Raw genomic sequence first — 17,619 nt, 5'->3', positions numbered from 1 at the left:
AGGGATTCAGTTTTGTAAGGAACTGGGGAACCTTTTGGGGAAGGGGGGATTCTTTTCCAAAGGGATGACCTCCACCTTAACCAGAGTGGAACCAGACTGCTGGCGCTAACCTTTAAAGAGGAGATAGAGCAGCTTTTAAACTAGAACAAAGGGGAAAGCCGACAGTCGCTCAGCAGCGCATGGTTCGGAGAGAGGCATCTTCAAAGGATACTAATGATGCATTAGAATTAGGGCATCCCGACAGTGAGGTTCCAATAATTAGAAAAATAGTCCCAGTCCCTGTAACTAAAAACTCACCTGAGCTAAAAAATTCTAACTTATCCCTATCAATTAAAAAGCAGAATGAAAATACAAATAAAAAACAAACTTTGAAATGTTTGTATGCTAATGCCAGAAGTCTAAGAAGCAAGATGGGAGAATTAGAATGTATAGCAGTGAATGATGACATAGACTTAATTGGCATTTCAGAGACATGGTGGAAGGAGGATAACCAATGGAACAGTGCTATACTGGGGTACAAATTATATCGCAATGACAGAGAGGAGCATCTTGGTGGCGGGGTTGCGCTTTATGTCCAGGATGGCATAGATTCCAACAGGATAAACATCCTGCATGAGAATAAATGTACAATTGAATCTTTATGGGTTGAAATCCCTTGTGCAATGGGAAAGAGTATAGTGATAGGAGTATACTACTAGGGTGTACATTCGTTTTCTACGTATTGGTAATCTGCAACGTATAGGGCCATATTCATTGTATTCATGGGGATGTGAAACATATCGCGATTCCCCACGAATACAACAAATCTTCGCCGAATTATCCAGCCGTCTAAAGGAGCGAATTTAAACAACCCCCCCACCTTCCTGACCCCCCCCCCCCCAAGACTTACCAAAGGTCCCTGGTGGTCCGGGGGGGGGGGGGGCTGGGAGCCATCTCCTGCACTCATGCCCTCGGCTGCCGGTATTCAAAATGGCGCCGATAGCCTTTGACCTTACTATGTCACAGGGGCTACCGGTGCCATTGGTCAGCCCCTGTCACATGGTAGGAGCAATGGATGGCCGGCCCCCATGTCACAGGGGCTACCGGTGCCATTGGTTGGCCCCTGTGACATAGTGAGGGTAAAGGCTATCGGCGCCATTAAAAATACCAGCACCCGACGGCCCGAGTGCAGGAGGTCGCTCCCGGACCTCTGCTGGACCACCTGGGACTTTTTGTAAGTCTTGTGGGGGTCAGGAGGGTCCCCCAAGATGTGCCAAAAGTCCCTGGTGGTCCAGCGGGGATCCGGCAGCGAACTCCTGCACTCGGGCTGTCGGCTGCCAGTAAACAAAATGGCGCCGATAGCCTTTGTCCTTACTATGTCACAGGGGCTACCAGTGCCATTGGTCAGCCCCTGTCACATGGTAGGAGCACAAGATGGCGCCGGCACTAAACTTTCAAAATGGAAACTTTGAGAAAATGAGAAAAATAGAAAAAAACTGAAACTAAGGTAAAAAGTGTGCAACAGGTGTGTACATTGTTAAAAAATACCATCCTAGAAGCACAGACTAGATTTATTCCATGCATTAAGAAAGGTGGAAGGAACAGCGACTGGGGTGGATCCAAGATGGTCACCAGATGAGTTGCTGTGTTCAGAGCGTCCTCATGTAACTAAAAAGAACTTATTTTCTTGCGAAAAATATTACCTTGATTATGGGAAGGAAGCGTAAGCCGAGGACTCCTTACCCCACAGAGCCTACGGGGAGAGCTCCGACCGGCCCGATGGACGCCCATGTCACACGCAGCGTCAGAGTAGCGGGAGACCAGCTGTTGCAGAGTGGGGGAGGGGAATGTGAGCTCCCCTCACTGCCAGGCTCAATATCATCTTTGAGTCCCGCGGAGAGGACCCCACCGCTAAATCCAGCTCCTGGGAGAGACGCACTATATTCAGGGGAAGATACTTGTGACCAAAGTGTGCAGGATATTTTTTCAGTGAGGTCTAGAGTGGCACCGACGGCAGCATCTAGCCCCTTTGGAGAGCTGGGGCAAAGCGGTGATGAAAGAGGAGCCTCGGGAGGAGAAGCTTCAGTTGCTGCTGTCTCTTTCTCCACGATAGAAATACCATCTATGGTAAGACCTGTTGTTTTTTCTATTGAAACATTGTGGGAAGCCATAAATGAGATGAGAACTAACATACTACAACAGTTAACACCAGTAATGGAACAAATAAGAAGGCATGAAAAGAAATTGGAAGTGTTTGAGAAGTCAAATGTAGAACTGGAACAACAAACTGCTATTATTCGGACTGAGATAAAAATGATTCAGCAAACGTAATCAGTGTTGATGAGAGACAATAAGACTATTGTTTAAAAGATAGAAAATTTAGAGAACTGTGCAAAAAGTCAAAATTTAAGATATATAAACTTTCCTGAACTACCAATGAGATCTCCAAGGGAAGCTTTTAATAAATACATGTTTGAAATATTGAAAATTTCAGACATCAAATTCCATTGATTATAAAGATATTTTATTTATCGAAGTCTAGAGCAGAAGCAGTAAACCAAGGAGGAGAATTGGAGACTTTGGCACCTGTGATTGATCAACCTCTTAATATAACAGCACTATTGGAAACATCTGATACAGAAATGGCTATTCCTGCAACTTTGATAGTGAATTTTGCTTCAGACACAGATAGGGATAGGTTATTAAGATTGAGTATAAAACATAGGAATGAAAGATTTCTTGGACTTTTGGTTAGAACCTTCCCTCACCTTTCTCGTAAGAAACAGAGGAGGAGGAAAGTATTCCTGCTTTTGAGACCTCAGGTTTTACTAATTGGGGCAAGATATTTCCTTAAATTTCCATGCAAATGCGTGGTAAAATATTTACAAAATACCTATGTTTTCTTTGATCCACCTCAGTTAACTCAATTCTTAGAGGGTAAGATTCCTGTAACAGCTGAAGCACCTTGTGAAGAGGCTCCTAGTCCCTCATAAGTAGTATTGTCGCTGTAATCATCTGGATACTTCTTTCTATAGTCAAGTACTGTTTTTCCTTTAGGTTTGGTTAAGATCCACCTCTCCCTATAGTGGATCTCAAGAAGAGAAACTATAAAAGATTTTCTTTGGGTTATAGTTTGATGATATTGTGTATAAATAGAGTATCTGTATTGATTGAATGGTATTCTCTTTTTTTCTGTACAAGATTTTGTTCTTGAAATTATTGTAAAATTGCATAAATATAAAATAAAAAAAAAAAAGAAAGGTGGAAGGATGGTAAAACGATTACCAGCATGGTTAAAATATGAGGTGAAAGTAATTTAGCCAAAGATCTTCATTCAAAAATTGGAAGAAGGATCCATCAGAAGAAAAAAGCATAAAACATAAGCATTGGCAAGTTAAATGTAAGACATTGATAAGACAGGCTAAGAGAAATTTGAAAAGAAGTTGGCCATAGAGGCAAAAACTCACAATAAAAACTTTTTAGAATATATACAAAGCAGAAAGCCTGTGAGGGAGTCAGTTAGATCGTTAGATGATCGAGGGGTTAAAGGGGCACTTAGAGGAGATAAGGCCATCATGGAAATATTAAACAATTTCTTTCCTTTGGTGTTTATTGAAGAGGATATTGGAGAGATACTCATTCTGGAGAAGGTTTTCATGGGTAATGATTTAGATCAACTGAACCAAATCGTGGTGAACGTAGAAGATGTGGTAGGCCTGATTGACAAACTGAAGAGTAGTAAATAACCTGGACTGGATGGTATACACCCCAGGTTTCTGAAGGAACTAAAAAATGAGGTTTTAGACCTATTAGTAAAAATTTGTAACCTATCATTAAAATCATCCATTGTACCTGAAGACGGAGGGTGGCTAATGTAAGCCCAATATTTAAAAAGGGCTCCAGGGGTGATCTGGTAAAGTACAGACCGGTTAGCCTGACTTCAGTGCCAGGAAAAATAGTGGAAAGTGTTCTAAACATCAAAATCACAGAACATATAGAAAGACATGGTTTAATGGAACAAAGTCAGCATGGCTTTACCCAAGGCAAGTCTTGCCTCACAAATCTGCTTCACCTTTTTGAAGGAGTTAATAAACATGTAAATAAAGGTTAACCAGTAGATGTAGTGTATTGAAATCATCAGTTCAGTGTGCTGCGGCAGTCAAAAAAGCAAACAGAATGTTGGGAATTATTAGAAAGGGAATGGTGAATAAAACGGAAAATGTCATAATGCCTCTGTATCGCTCCATGGTGAGACCGCACCTTGAATACTATGTACAATTCTGGTCGCCGCATCTCAAAAAAGATATAGTTGCAATGGAGAAGGTACAGAGAAGGGCAACCAAAATGATAAAGGGTGTTGTGGTCCGGAAGTGGATCCTTGGGCCGATCGACGACGGAGGACGGTCGGGAGGCAGACACACGCTGCTGGAGCCGAGTCTTCACCTGGAAACCCGTGACCCCCCCAGAGGAGCTGTTGGGGCCCAGGTCGCTAGGGCTTAGGTGGCTTCGCCCTGGAAGTCTGCGGTCCCGCCAGGAGGAGCCCGTAGGGACTCGGACCGCTGGGACTTAGGAGATAGGCCGGTGAGGAAGAAGACCAGGAGTGGAGCAGGAGCAGGATGGACCACAAGAGACAGCAGTGATAGACGGGCCGAGGTCAGGACAGGCAGCAGAATACGGAAACGAGGAAACAAACCAGAGTCAGGTCAGGCAGGCAGGCAGGGCTGGAATGCAGGACGAGCAGGCAGGAACAGCAACTCGAAACTCAACGGAGCGACCACGTTGCAAGGCAAGGAAGGACATCAGACACCGGGTTTAAATCCCCCTCGGCGTCTGACGTCAAAAGGGGGCGTGTCCGGCTCTTCGCGCCAGAGGGCCTTCAAAAGGACTCCCTCTGCGCGTGCACGAGAGCCCTAGGGGTGGGGCCGGTGACTCCCGACGGCGTCTCCCTCGTGGGAGCGCCGCGGGTAGGCCGCAGCGGCGGACTTGCGGGGCTAGTTTGTTCCCCCGAAGCGGAGCCGGGAGAAGGTAAGGGGCCGGTCGCGAAGAGCGCGGCCGGTACCACAACAGAGGGACTGGAACATTTCCCCTATGAGGAAAGACTAAAGAGATTAGGACTTTTCAGCTTGGAGAAGAGACGGCTGAGGGGGGATATGATAGAGGTGTTTAAAATCATGAGAGGTCTAGAACGGGTAGATGTGAATCGGTTATTTACTCTTTCGGATAGTAGAAAGACTAGGGGGCACTCCATGAAGTTAGCATGGGGCACATTTAAAACTAATCGGAGAAAGTTCTTTTTCACTCAATGCACAATTGAACTCTGGAATTTGTTGCCAGAGGATGTGGTTAGTGCAGGCATTGGTCAATTCACCCCGTAAGGTTAATCAAGGCGTCCAGTGATTCCAGTAACTCCTTCGCCGCCAGCTCATCCTTGATGCATGACAACAGGCCCTCGAGGAAGATTTCCTGCAGACTGTCCTCCTGCCAATTCAGCTCTGACACCAGGGTGTGGAACTCAATGGCATAGTCAAACAGTGGCCGGGCACCCTGGTGGAGGTGGAGCAAATCAGAGCTCAAGGTGGCTGAACGCCCAGGATCCTCAAATGCCTGCCTAAAGGCCCACAGGAACTATTGGATAGGGATGTGCAGCAGGGACGGATTTGTCCCATTCAGTATTCATATTCGTCGGGACCCAAATCCGTTGCATCCGTTCTCGGGGGATCCTGATCCGTTCATTAGTTACATATGTATTTGTTTCCCCAAAAAACCCCCATCCCAACCCTTTAAATTTAATTAACTACAACCCCCCACCCTCCTGACCCCCCCCCCCCCCCAAGACTTGCCAGAAGTCCCTGGTGGTCCAGCGGGGATCCTGGAGCAATCTCCTGTACTCGGGCTGTCGGCTGCCGGTATTCAAAATGGTGCCAATATCCTTTGCCCTTACTATGTCACAGGGGCTACCGGTGCCATTGGTCGGCCCCTGTCACATGGTAGGAGCAATGGACAGCTGGTGACATCTTGTGCTCCTACCATGTGACAGGGGCCGACCAATGGCACCGGTAGCCCCTGTGACATAGTAAGAACATAAGAACATAATAATATGCCATACTGGGTCACACCAAGGGTCCATCAAGCCCAGCATCCTGTTTCCAACAGTGGCCAATCCAGGCCATAAGAACCTGGCAAAGGCTTTCGGCGCCATTTTGAATACTGGCAGCCGACGGCCCGAGTGCAGGAGATCACTCCAGGACCCCCGCTGGACCACCAAGGACTTTTGGCAAGTCTTGGGGGGGGGATCAAGAGGGTGGGGGTTTATTCATTAGTGATATGTTGTATATGTTTCACGACCCCCACATATACAACGAATATGGCAAATACATTGCAGATTACCGTTACAAACGAATGCACACCCCTATTGTTGGATATCCTGAAGCATAGGGTCCTCGTATTCCCAAAGAGATGATGCCCAGTCCAGGGCCTTGCAATCCAAAAGCAATATAATAAATGTGGTCTTGACTGCACTGGTGGGGAACTGAGCCGGTTGCAGGGAAAAGTAATCAGGCACTGATTCAGGAATCCCCGACAAAATTTCGGGTCCCCTGCATACCTGGGTGGGACCAGTAACCACAGAGGAGCAGAGACTGCCAGTTCAATGGGTGGTGCAGGGTCTGGTTGGGCCACTGCCATCATCAGGGTGTCGAGACGTGCGCTGAGGTGGTTCATGTTGGCTGCTACCATCTCAAGGCACTGCTGCTGCTGCTCCTGGAGCTTCTGTGCCACCCCAGGAATGGCCTGGAGAGGTCTGCTGGGTCCATGGCCTCTGCAAACTGTTAGCTGTTGCCAGCTGGGGTGTGGCCCCTCAGCCGAGGCGGGGTTTTCGCTACCTGTAGGAGAGGCCCCTCAGGTCTCTGCCATTGGCAGGCAGAAATGGTCATAGCAGGAACCCAAACTGGACCTTCACCTTTACCAGCCCTCGTTTCTCGCAGGTTGAGCCCTTGGGTGCCGGTGCCTGCAGGACTTAGGCGAGGGTTCCTGGTGAAGAAGATCCCACAACGTGAGGCAATGGAGAGGTCAGACAGGTCAGGGTCAAGACGGGAGGCAGACAGGCAGAATCCAAGAGACATTCTGAGGTCAGGGCAGGTGGCAGGCAAGCAGAATCCGAGGGACGTTCTGAGGTCAGGAGGCAGAAGACAAACCAAGCAGTAGACAGGCGCAGGGACCAGGACACTAAGGCAGGAACACAGGAGCTTGTAGATGCAATTCAGACTGCCAGGGTTCAGGTTAAATAGAGCCCTGGCCCTGACATCATCTCCCCGGGTCATGGCAGTCCCTTGCCACTGGCCCTTTAAGAGGTGGGGAAGCACGCACACGTGCGCCTAGGTGGCCTGCTGATGCACGGATTGGCTAGCGTGCATACTGGTGCCCTGAGTGGGGAAGGCCGAGGGAGAACGGTGATGGGGAGGATGGAGCCTCCGGAAGGCCCTGTTGTGCCGGTAAGTGCAAGTGGCGTCAGCTGTGCGGCTGCGTGGCCAGCCCGTGCAACACCATTGCTTGTAGGGATGTGAATCGTTTTAGGACGATTAAAATTATCGTCCGATAATTTTAATATCGTCTTAAACCGTTATGGAACACAATACAATAGAGATTCTAACGATTTATCGTTATAAATCGTTAGAATCGTGAGCCGGCACACTAAAACCCCCTAAAACCCACCCCCGACCCTTTAAATTAAATCCCCCACCCTCCCGAACCCCCCCCCAAATGACTTAAATAACCTGCGGGTCCAGCGGCGGTCCGGAACGGCAGCGGTCCGGAACGGGCTCCTGCTCCTGAATCTTGTTGTCTTCAGCCGGCGCCATTTTCCAAAATGGCGCCGAAAAATGGCGGCGGCCATAGACGAACACGATTGGACGGCAGGAGGTCCTTCCGGACCCCCGCTGGACTTTTGGCAAGTCTCGTGGGGGTCAGGAGGCCCCCCACAAGCTGGCCAAAAGTTCCTGGAGGTCCAGCGGGGGTCAGGGAGCGATTTCCCGCCGCGAATCGTTTTCGTACGGAAAATGGCGCCGGCAGGAGATCGACTGCAGGAGGTTGTTCAGCGAGGCGCCGGAACCCTCGCTGAACGACCTCCTGCAGTCGATCTCCTGCCGGCGCCATTTTCCGTACGAAAACGATTCGCGGCGGGAAATCGCTCCCTGACCCCCGCTGGACCTCCAGGAACTTTTGGCCAGCTTGTGGGGGGCCTCCTGACCCCCACGAGACTTGCCAAAAGTCCAGCGGGGGTCCGGAAGGACCTCCTGCCGTCCAATCGTGTTCGTCTATGGCCGCCGCCATTTTTCGGCGCCATTTTGGAAAATGGCGCCGGCTGAAGACAACAAGATTCAGGAGCAGGAGCCCGTTCCGAACCGCTGCCGTTCCGGACCGCCGCTGGACCCGCAGGTTATTTAAGTCATTTGGGGGGGTTCGGGAGGGTGGGGGATTTAATTTAAAGGGTCGGGGGTGGGTTTTAGGGGGTTTTAATGTGCCGGTTTTGCGATTTTTCGATTTTTCGATTTTTCACGATTTTTCACGATATTTTACCCCCCCAAACGGCAACAATACGATTCCCTCCCCCTCCCAGCCGAAATCGATCGTTAAGACGATCGAGGACACGATTCACATCCCTAATTGCTTGTGCTCTCGCCTATTTCTTCATTATCAACTTATGCACCTCAGATTCTCTCTTGAGCTGTCTTAATACCACTGAATATCTAACTTGCTAGTGCTTGTGCTCTCACCTATTTTCTTCAGTATTTACTTGTGCATCGCACATTTTCTCCTGAGCTGTCTTACTACCACTGTATAGCTTGCCAGTGCTTGTGCTGTTGCTTATTTTCTTCATTATTAGCTTGCACATCTCAGATTGTCTCATGCAGATTTTCTCATATTTTCTCATCTCATGAGACCTTCAAGGACATAGAAGCCAAGTCCCAACTTCAGACTGGCAGCCCTGGTGCTGCCTTGGAGGAAGGTCTCATGATTGGAGAACATCAACCTGGTGTAGCAGGAAAGGATCCTGTAGCAAGGACCTGCTCTCCAGGTGATGCATTGTCCTCTCACACCAAGGATGTTTCTCCCAGGGCTACTGCCCAGAAGGGAAGGGTTAGGTCGGCCATCATAGTTGGTGATTCGATTATTAGGAATGTAGATAGCTGGGTGGCTGGTGGGCGTGAGGACCACCTGGTAACTTACCTGCCTGGTGCGAAGGTGGCGGACCTCACGCATCACCTAGATAGGATTTTAGACAGTGCTGGGGAGGAGCCGGCTGTCGTGGTACATGTGGGCACCAACGACATAGGAAAATGTGGGAGGGAGGTTCTGGAAGCCAAATTTAGGCTCTTAGGTAGAAAGTTGAAATCCAGAACCTCCAGGATAGCATTCTCTGAAATATACTCATAATTAAGCTCTGGAATTTTTTGCCAGAGGATGTGATGAATGCTATTAGTGTAGCTGAATTTAAAAATGGTTTGGACAAGTTCCTGGAGAAAAAGTCCATTAACAATTAGGTAGAGTGGCAGAAATCCATTGCTTATTCTTGGGATAAGCAGCTTGGAATCTCTCTACCCCTTGGGATCCTGCCAGGTTCTTGTGACCTGGATTGGCCACTGTTGGAGTCGGGATACTGGGCTTGATGGACTCTTTGTCTGATCCACTATGACATGTTTTATGTTCTTATGTTCACATGTGTGTGTGTGTGTGATGAAGCCTGTAGGAGTGAGACCATATGAGTGTGTATGTTTGTGCCTGTGTGTAAGTGAGTCTGTGGGAATGAAAGCCTGTGTGTACAGTGTGAAAATCTGTGGAACTGAGAGCCTGTATGTATGTGTGTGTGTGTGTGTGTGTATGTGTGAGGGAAGCTCTGGAAGTGAGGGTATGTGTGTGTGAAAGAAAAGGAGAGAGTATGTGTGGCACAGACAGCACAACAGCACACAGAAGATATGATACAGATTGTGGAAAAGCAGTTACATACAAACTGTGTCAGTGTATAACGACTCCTTTTTTCACTCACAGAAAATCAGAGAGGCTCCAGTTCTACCAGGCCAGGTGTGTCATGCTCCCTCTTTCTTTATTTAAATCCTGTCTTAAAATCTATCTTTTTGAGGATGTTTTTAAATCTAAACCCCTGATTGTCCTGCTTACAGCTTCATTAATTTTTAACCATTGTCTTAATAAATGAAATTTGCAAGCTCTCTTTTGCCCTGTAAGTTTGTCTTGATTAGATGGCAAGCTCTGCTGAGCAGTGATTGTCTTGTGTATGTTTTTGTACAGTGCTGTGTATCTCGAGTAGCACTATAGAAGTGTTAAATAATAGTAGATACTGCAGCTGTTAAAAAACAGATTTCTCTGCACTGCAAGGGAACAATCGTACTCACGCCTTTCCTCCCCACACGACGAGCAAACCATGGGGGGTCTACTTGGCTTGGTTTCTGGGAACTCTTATAACCCTTCTTAGCACAATCACCTGCCCACCAGGAACCTGTATTTCCCAGACTTTGGAGATTCCTCCAGACTCAAGGTCCTTTCAACAAGAAAATTCTGTCCTGTCTGTAGTTTGTATACAACGGTGAAAACTCTGGCGCTGGGTCAATCCCAGTCCATCCAGGCCTTTGTGCATTCTCAGTATTCAGAGGTCCTACTTTACAGCCGGATAGCTCCCCATTAGTAATAGAGCCCCCATGTTTTACCTTCATTCTTGGTGGCAGGATGTGAACAAACTTTTCCATGAGGAAATGTCTGAAGGATTTAGTTGGCAGAATTAGCCGTGGATTAAGTTAGCAACATCAAAGGTCCTGTAAATTCTGGGTCACTACTCATGGCCCAATTGACTTTAGTCTATTGTTGCTTGCTATACTGTTTGACCCCTAATACATAACTTATCTTTTACCCGATGGCTGGAAAATCATATGAATGACCCACTAGTCTTCAGTCACCAAAATCCTGCATTCACCCTTTGGAAGGTGACAATCTATTATTAAGTGATGGTTGTAGTTTGTGCCTTCTGCACAGCAAAGCTTTTGTTGTAGCAGCTGCACCATTCATGCACTTTCATAGCTATTGGGGCTGAGATGCACATCTTGAGTAACTTTCTGAGATTTCATTACAGCTGATGAGAACAGTGACCTGCAAATCTTATTCACACCCAAATGACCAGGTGCTGGAGAGCATAAAGCTAGTTTATGTCCCAAGAACAATTTTATACCTAAGCAGCATGAATTTATAAGCCGTAACTAGAAATGAGGTGAATATGTTTCTGCTTATGTATCTAGTCAAAGAAAATGATTAAATATGAAATTAGGTATAAATTGAGTTCCCTTTTTCAAAGTTATAATTCAGGATTCTTCTCCTGTAACTGCCAAGCAGATTAGTGGTACTACACTGAAATCTGCATTGCTGGAAAAAGCTTTATGATATATTATATCTGGCCTAAAGCAGACTCTGTTACAAACGTGCGGCTGATTTACTAAGCCATAGTAAAACAATGTGTTTCGCTGTCTTCCCATGGGAAAATTACTAGGGGATTTACTAAATTGGGCTGCTCAAATACCACAGTGTAATAAATTATGGGGTAATTTTCTGAGTGCTCCTGGCTGTGGAGCCCATCCCAGTTCTAACACAGCACAGGAACAAAGCAGACAAAGACAAAATGGTCCATCCAGTCTGCCCAGCAAGGTGTTTTAGGGTTATGCCTGTCATGTCATGACCCCTAATTCTACATCTTTCTTTCCACTGGTAAAAAGTTTGTCTCTTGTGTATTATTAATACCTTTCAGAGATTTTAAAATCTGTATCAGTCTAGAGGGTGAAATTCTTTTAAGCATGAAAGAAGATTTCCAAATCTTAGCATTAACATCATAGAATTATTTCCTCACTTTTGCCAAACCAATTATATAGGTACAAATGTGCGAAATGCAGCCTGCAATAAATCCATTAACACAAAGAAAGGCAGAAACTGCAGAGCTAAAAATGCATGCAACAAGTTATGTCAGGAAAAGAAAGAGAAATGAATGGAGGTAAATACTTGAGATTGCATGCCTGGAATTCTCCTTCTCCTTTGCTCCATGTTTTAGGATGTGAGTACATTCAATATAATTGAAGTTGCCTTTCCTCTCTGAACAGTTCATCAACTTCATCATCTGTAATCAGGTCTCCCATTGTGGTCAGCAGCTATCTTAGATAATCTTCTTGAACAAAACGTGTCCCCCCTTCATGAAAGCAAGCAAAAGCATTTCTGATCACATCCTCTGGATCTGTGTCATTCAGCATCTCACCAAACATCGTTAGGAACATTGTGAAGTTAATAGGACTGGGTGCATTGATCATCATAGCTTCTAAGTAGTCATCCATTGGGTTCTTGCATATCATGCAAATCTTCCTTGTCAATAAACCCATCCCGGTTCTCATCAATCATGTTGAAGGCTTCTTTGAATTCCTGGATTTGTGACTGATCAAACCTGTTGTAATTATGTGTGTTTATGGATCCTTGGGTGCCCTGGAGGTGACCACGCCCACAGGGAGGAGCCCCGTGAGGAGCCACAGCACTGGGCTAGACTCGTACTACACAAACACAAGTGTTCTTTTATTGCACAGTTTGAAGTGAACACCAGAGGTGGCAGTAGTGAGGCAGTCTCGTAGTTGTAGTCTCAGGGACCTCGGCAGAGGGAGCCATTCTCTCCTTGATGACGTCAGGAGATTCCGCAGCAGGTCTCCCAGCAAGGAGATACTGTGGATGAGATAGACTGAGAGTTAGAGTACTCACTAGGTGTTTGCTGTAGATATGCGATTCCACCAAGTCTGTTGTAGAAGGTACAGGCACCGAGGCACGGAGAGCAGGCCCTCAAGGAGCGAGCACCTGAAATAAAGCAGAGGGCCCCCGAGGAGCAGGTACCCAGGTTAGCATATACCCCAAAGGGCAGAGAGAGAGAGAGCTTCCTGTGGCAGCACGGATGCAGCAGAGTAGCGTAGACAAGAACGGATTCAAGTCCTTGCTAACTCGGGGAGCTAGCAAATGAGTGAAGGTAATATACCCAGATGGCGTGATGTCAGCATGAGGGAACACCCTCGAGGTTCACGCCAATGGTGGTACAAAGACGTGGGTTGCACGCACGCGAGCACCCTAGTAGGTACCTAGGAGGAGCAATGGCGGGAGGCTGCACCATAGCCATTCCGGGGACGCCAGAGAGATCGGCTTGAAGACACGATGGTAGCCATCTTGCCCAGGTAAGCGGGAGGAGCCATGAATAAGGTAAGGCAAATGGGGCGAAGCCGTCGAGGACCGACAGACACAACAGTTCCCCTTTTCAAAGGGCATCCAAGCTGTTTCCTACCAAGTCTTGGTTTTTGAGGATGGAAGTCCTGTAGCATTTCTTTATTCAGGATATTAGACATTGGTGTCCAAGTGCACCAATGTTCACACATGTGAACATTGGTGTCCAAGAGCACTTCAGGGCCATACCCATCCCATGACAGGAGGTATTCCCATACTCTGCCTCGTCTTCTCACATCGAGAACTGCGTCTACTTTATATTCAATGTCTTCTGCATCTATAGGTGTAACATCAGATATCTTGTTGTAGAACTCACTAAGGATCAATGGCTTCAATAGTGAGACATGGAATGTATTGTGGATCTTTAAAGTAGATGGTCGCTTCAGACTGTAGGTGAGATTACCCAGTCATCAGAGAATGGGAAATGGTCCAACGAAACGTGGAGCGAAGCAAGCTGAAGGAAGTTTAAGTCTTAAGTGCTTCATGGAAAGCCAGACTTTATCACCAGGCTTAAAGTCTGGAGCATTACAGTGATGGGCATCGTATCCCTTCTTTGCTCAAAGTCCTGCTTTAACAAGCATCTCTTTTGTCTGAGTCCAAAGTTGTTGGATATATTTGGCAGTAGATTGAGCTGCCGGGGATGACACTGATAACGGTAGTGGCAGTGGAGGCAGTGGTAGTCATCCGTAGACCACTTCGAATGGTGTTGAACCAGTGGATGTTGTTGGATGAGAATTAATGGCAAATTCTGCCCAGGGCAACAGTTCACTCCAATCATTCTGGTGAGTGTTCACGTAGGCACAGATGAACTGCTTGAGAGTCCTGTTAATCCTCTCTGTTTGTCCGTTGGATTGAGGATGATATGCCGATGTGAAGTCAAGGGAAATATAGAACTTCTTCCATAGTGCCTTCCAGAAGTTAGCCGTGAATTTGGCTCCTCAATCGGAGACTATGTGCTTAGGCAAGCCATGCAGGCGGAAGATGTGCATAAGGAATAGCTTGGCGAGCTCCATGGCGGTGGGTAAGCCTGGGAGAGCCACAAAATGAGCCATCTTCGAGAACCAATTTACGGTTACCAAAATGGTGTTGTTTCCTCCTGAAGATGGTAAATCGACCTTGAAGTCTGTGGCAATATGTGTCAATGGTTCTTCTGGCACGGGCAAGGGTTGGAGTAGACCCCATGGATAACCCAGCAGCGTCTTTTGTTTAGTGCAGTTTGCACAGGAAGCGATGTAGGAGAATGTGTATTCCTTCATGGTAGGCCACCAGTAATAGGTCTGAAGTTTAGATAGGGTTCTACGTTGGCCAGTGTGTCCTGAAAGTTTAGAGTCATGGGCCCAAGCCAATAACTTCTTTCTGAGGTTCCTGGTTACAATGGTCTTTCCTTCAGGTACTGAGTGGGTAGCTGCCAATATGACCTTCTCTGGGTCAATGATGAGTTGCGGTTCCTCTGGTATGTCCTTGGAGAGGAATGAGCGTTTGCCTGCCCCAGAGTCCACTAGGGCAAGAGTCTAATACTCTAAGGGTCTGCAGATCAAAGATACAGGAAGAGAGAGCAGAGGAGAAGGAGTGATGAGACCTAAGAAGAGTCCTCCCACAGGACATAGGTCTGCCAGTTTCCCGGACATATAGGGCAAGTTTGGACAGCATGACCAGCTTGTCCACAGTACATACACAGCCCTAATTTCTTCCGCGTTCTTCTCTTTTAATGTCAGGTGGCTGCGGCCTAACTGCATAGGTTCTTCTCCATTGGCTGCTGGGACCAAAGGAACAGGCCTGGATGTGGACTCTACTCGAACATCACCCAGAAAAGGTCTCCTGGAAGTCTTGGTCTCTTGAACTTATCGCGAAGTCGGCGGTCGATACTTGTTGCCAACTTCTCTAGTTCAGCCAAGGACTCAGGCATTTCACGAGCGGAAAGTTCATCTTTCAGACAGGAGTTCAGTCCTTCAAAGAAGAGGGTCTTCAGGCATCTCGGGTTCCAGGATAATTCAGATGCCAGTGTCTTGAATTCTATAGCGAAGTCAGCTAGTGGTTTGTTCCCTTGTTTTAGGTGAACCAAAGAAGATCTTGGAATGGTATACCAGGCAGGATCATCGAAAACTGACTTAGAATTTGAGAAATCCTTCAAGGTCATAAAGAATCGGATCCTCACGCTCCTACTGTAATGAGGCCCAAGACGATGCTTATCCATCTAGATACGACAGGATATAGGTGGTCTTGGCATAGGCTGTGGGAAAGTGGCCAGGTTGTAATGCAAAGTGCATGCAGCACTGGTTAATGAAGTCTCTGTATCTCCAGACTTCTCCCGGGAAGCGAGTGGGAGGTGCAAGAGGCACCGTAGTCTTTACCGTCACCTCAGACGGTTTAGCTTCTTTACCTGAGGTGGAAGGCGAGTTCATCTGTGCATGCATTAGATTGAATGCAGCGGTCAGACCTTCCAGCGCAGTCTGCTGTTCGGAGATGTGCTGGGCCAGGCCTGGAATGGCCTGCAATGCAGTGAGCTGAGCTGGATCCATGCAGTTAGCAATCTGTTGTAATTATAAGAACATAAGAAATTGACATGCTGGGTCAGACCAAGGGTCCATGAAGCCCAGCATCCTGTTTCCAACAGAGGCCAAACCAGGCCACAAGAACCTGGCAATTACCCAAACACTAAGAAGATCCCATGCTACTGATGCAATTAATAGCAGTGGCTATTCCCTAAGTAAACTTGATTAATAGCCATTAATGGACTTCTCCTCCAAGAACTTATCCAACCTTTTTTGAACCCAGCTACACTAACTGCACTAACCACATCCTCTTGCAACAAATTCCAGAGCTCTACTGTGCGTTGAGTGAAAAAGAATTTTCGCTGATTAGTCTTAAATGTGCTACTTGCTAACTTCATGGCATGCCCCCTAGTCCTTCTATTATTCAAAGTGTAAATAACTGAGTCACATCTACTCGTTCAAGTCCTCTCATGATCTTAAAGACCTCTATCATATCCCCCCTCAGCCGACTCTTCTCCAAGCTGAACAGCCCTAACCTCTTCAGCCTTTCCTCATAGGGGAGCTGTTCCATCCCCTTTATCATTTTGGTTGCCCTTCTCTGTACCTTCTCCATCGCAACTATATCTTTTTTGAGATGCGGCGACCAGAATTGTACACAGTATTCAAGGTGTGGTCTCACCATGGAACGATATAGAGGCATTATGACATTCTCCGTTTTATTAACAATTCCCTTTCTAAAAATTCCTAACATTCTGTTTGCTTTTTTGACTGCTGCAGCACACTGAGCCGATGATTTTAAAGTATTATCCACTATGATACCTAGATCTTTTTTCTGGGTGGTAGCTCCTAATATAGAACTTAACATTGTGTAACTACAGCAAGGGTTATTTTTCTCTGTAAGCAACACCTTGCACTTGTCCACATTAAATTCCATCTACCATTTGGATGCCCAATCTTCCAGTCTTGCAAGGTCCTCCTGTAATGTATCACAGTCTGCTTGTGATTTAACTGCTCTGAATAATTTTGTATCATCCGCAAATTTGATAACCTCACTTGTCGTATTCCTTTCCAGATCATTTATATATATATTGAAAAGCACCAGTCCAAGTACAGATCCCTGAGGCACTCCACTGTTTACCCTATTCCACTGAGAAAATTGACCATTTAATCCTACTCTCTGTTTCCTGTCTTTTAACCAGTTTGTAATCCATGAAAGGACTTCACCTCCTATCCCATGACTTTTTAGTTTTCGTATTTATTTTATTTATTTATTTGAGGTTTCTTATATACCGAGGCACGTTTTAAAACAAAACATCACCTCGGTTCACAATATAACATAACTTAGCAACCAGCTTTACAATATTAACATTAACAGGGAGAGGGTTAACAGGGGACAAAAACAAGAATTATATACAGGAATAATATACAAATGTACATGTTAATTTTAACAAATGAGTTAAATAAGGCAGTGACGGTATTTGGGGGGAAAGTAATGGAGGGAGGGGAGGAGGAGGAGTATACCTACAGGGGTGGGGGGTAGGGAAGGAGGGGAGAGGTCGGGGATCGGTCAGGCGGTCAAGAAGTATCTTTGGTGAGAGAAGCCTCTCATGAGGAACTTTGTCAAATACCTTCTGAAAATCCAAATACACTATTATCTACCGTTTCACCTTTATCCACATGTTTATTAACCCCTTCAAAAAAGTAAAGCAGATTTGTTATGTAAGACTTGCCTTGGGTAAATCCGCGTTGACTGTGTTCCATTAAATCATATCTTTCAATATGCTATACGATTTTGATCTTGAGAATAGTTTCCAATATTTTTCCTGGCACTGAAGTTAGGCTCACTGGTCTA

Source organism: Rhinatrema bivittatum, chromosome 1, assembly GCF_901001135.1.
Source record: "Rhinatrema bivittatum chromosome 1, aRhiBiv1.1, whole genome shotgun sequence".
NCBI classification, from domain to species: Eukaryota; Metazoa; Chordata; class Amphibia; order Gymnophiona; family Rhinatrematidae; genus Rhinatrema; species Rhinatrema bivittatum.
This window is presented reverse-complemented; position numbering follows the sequence as displayed.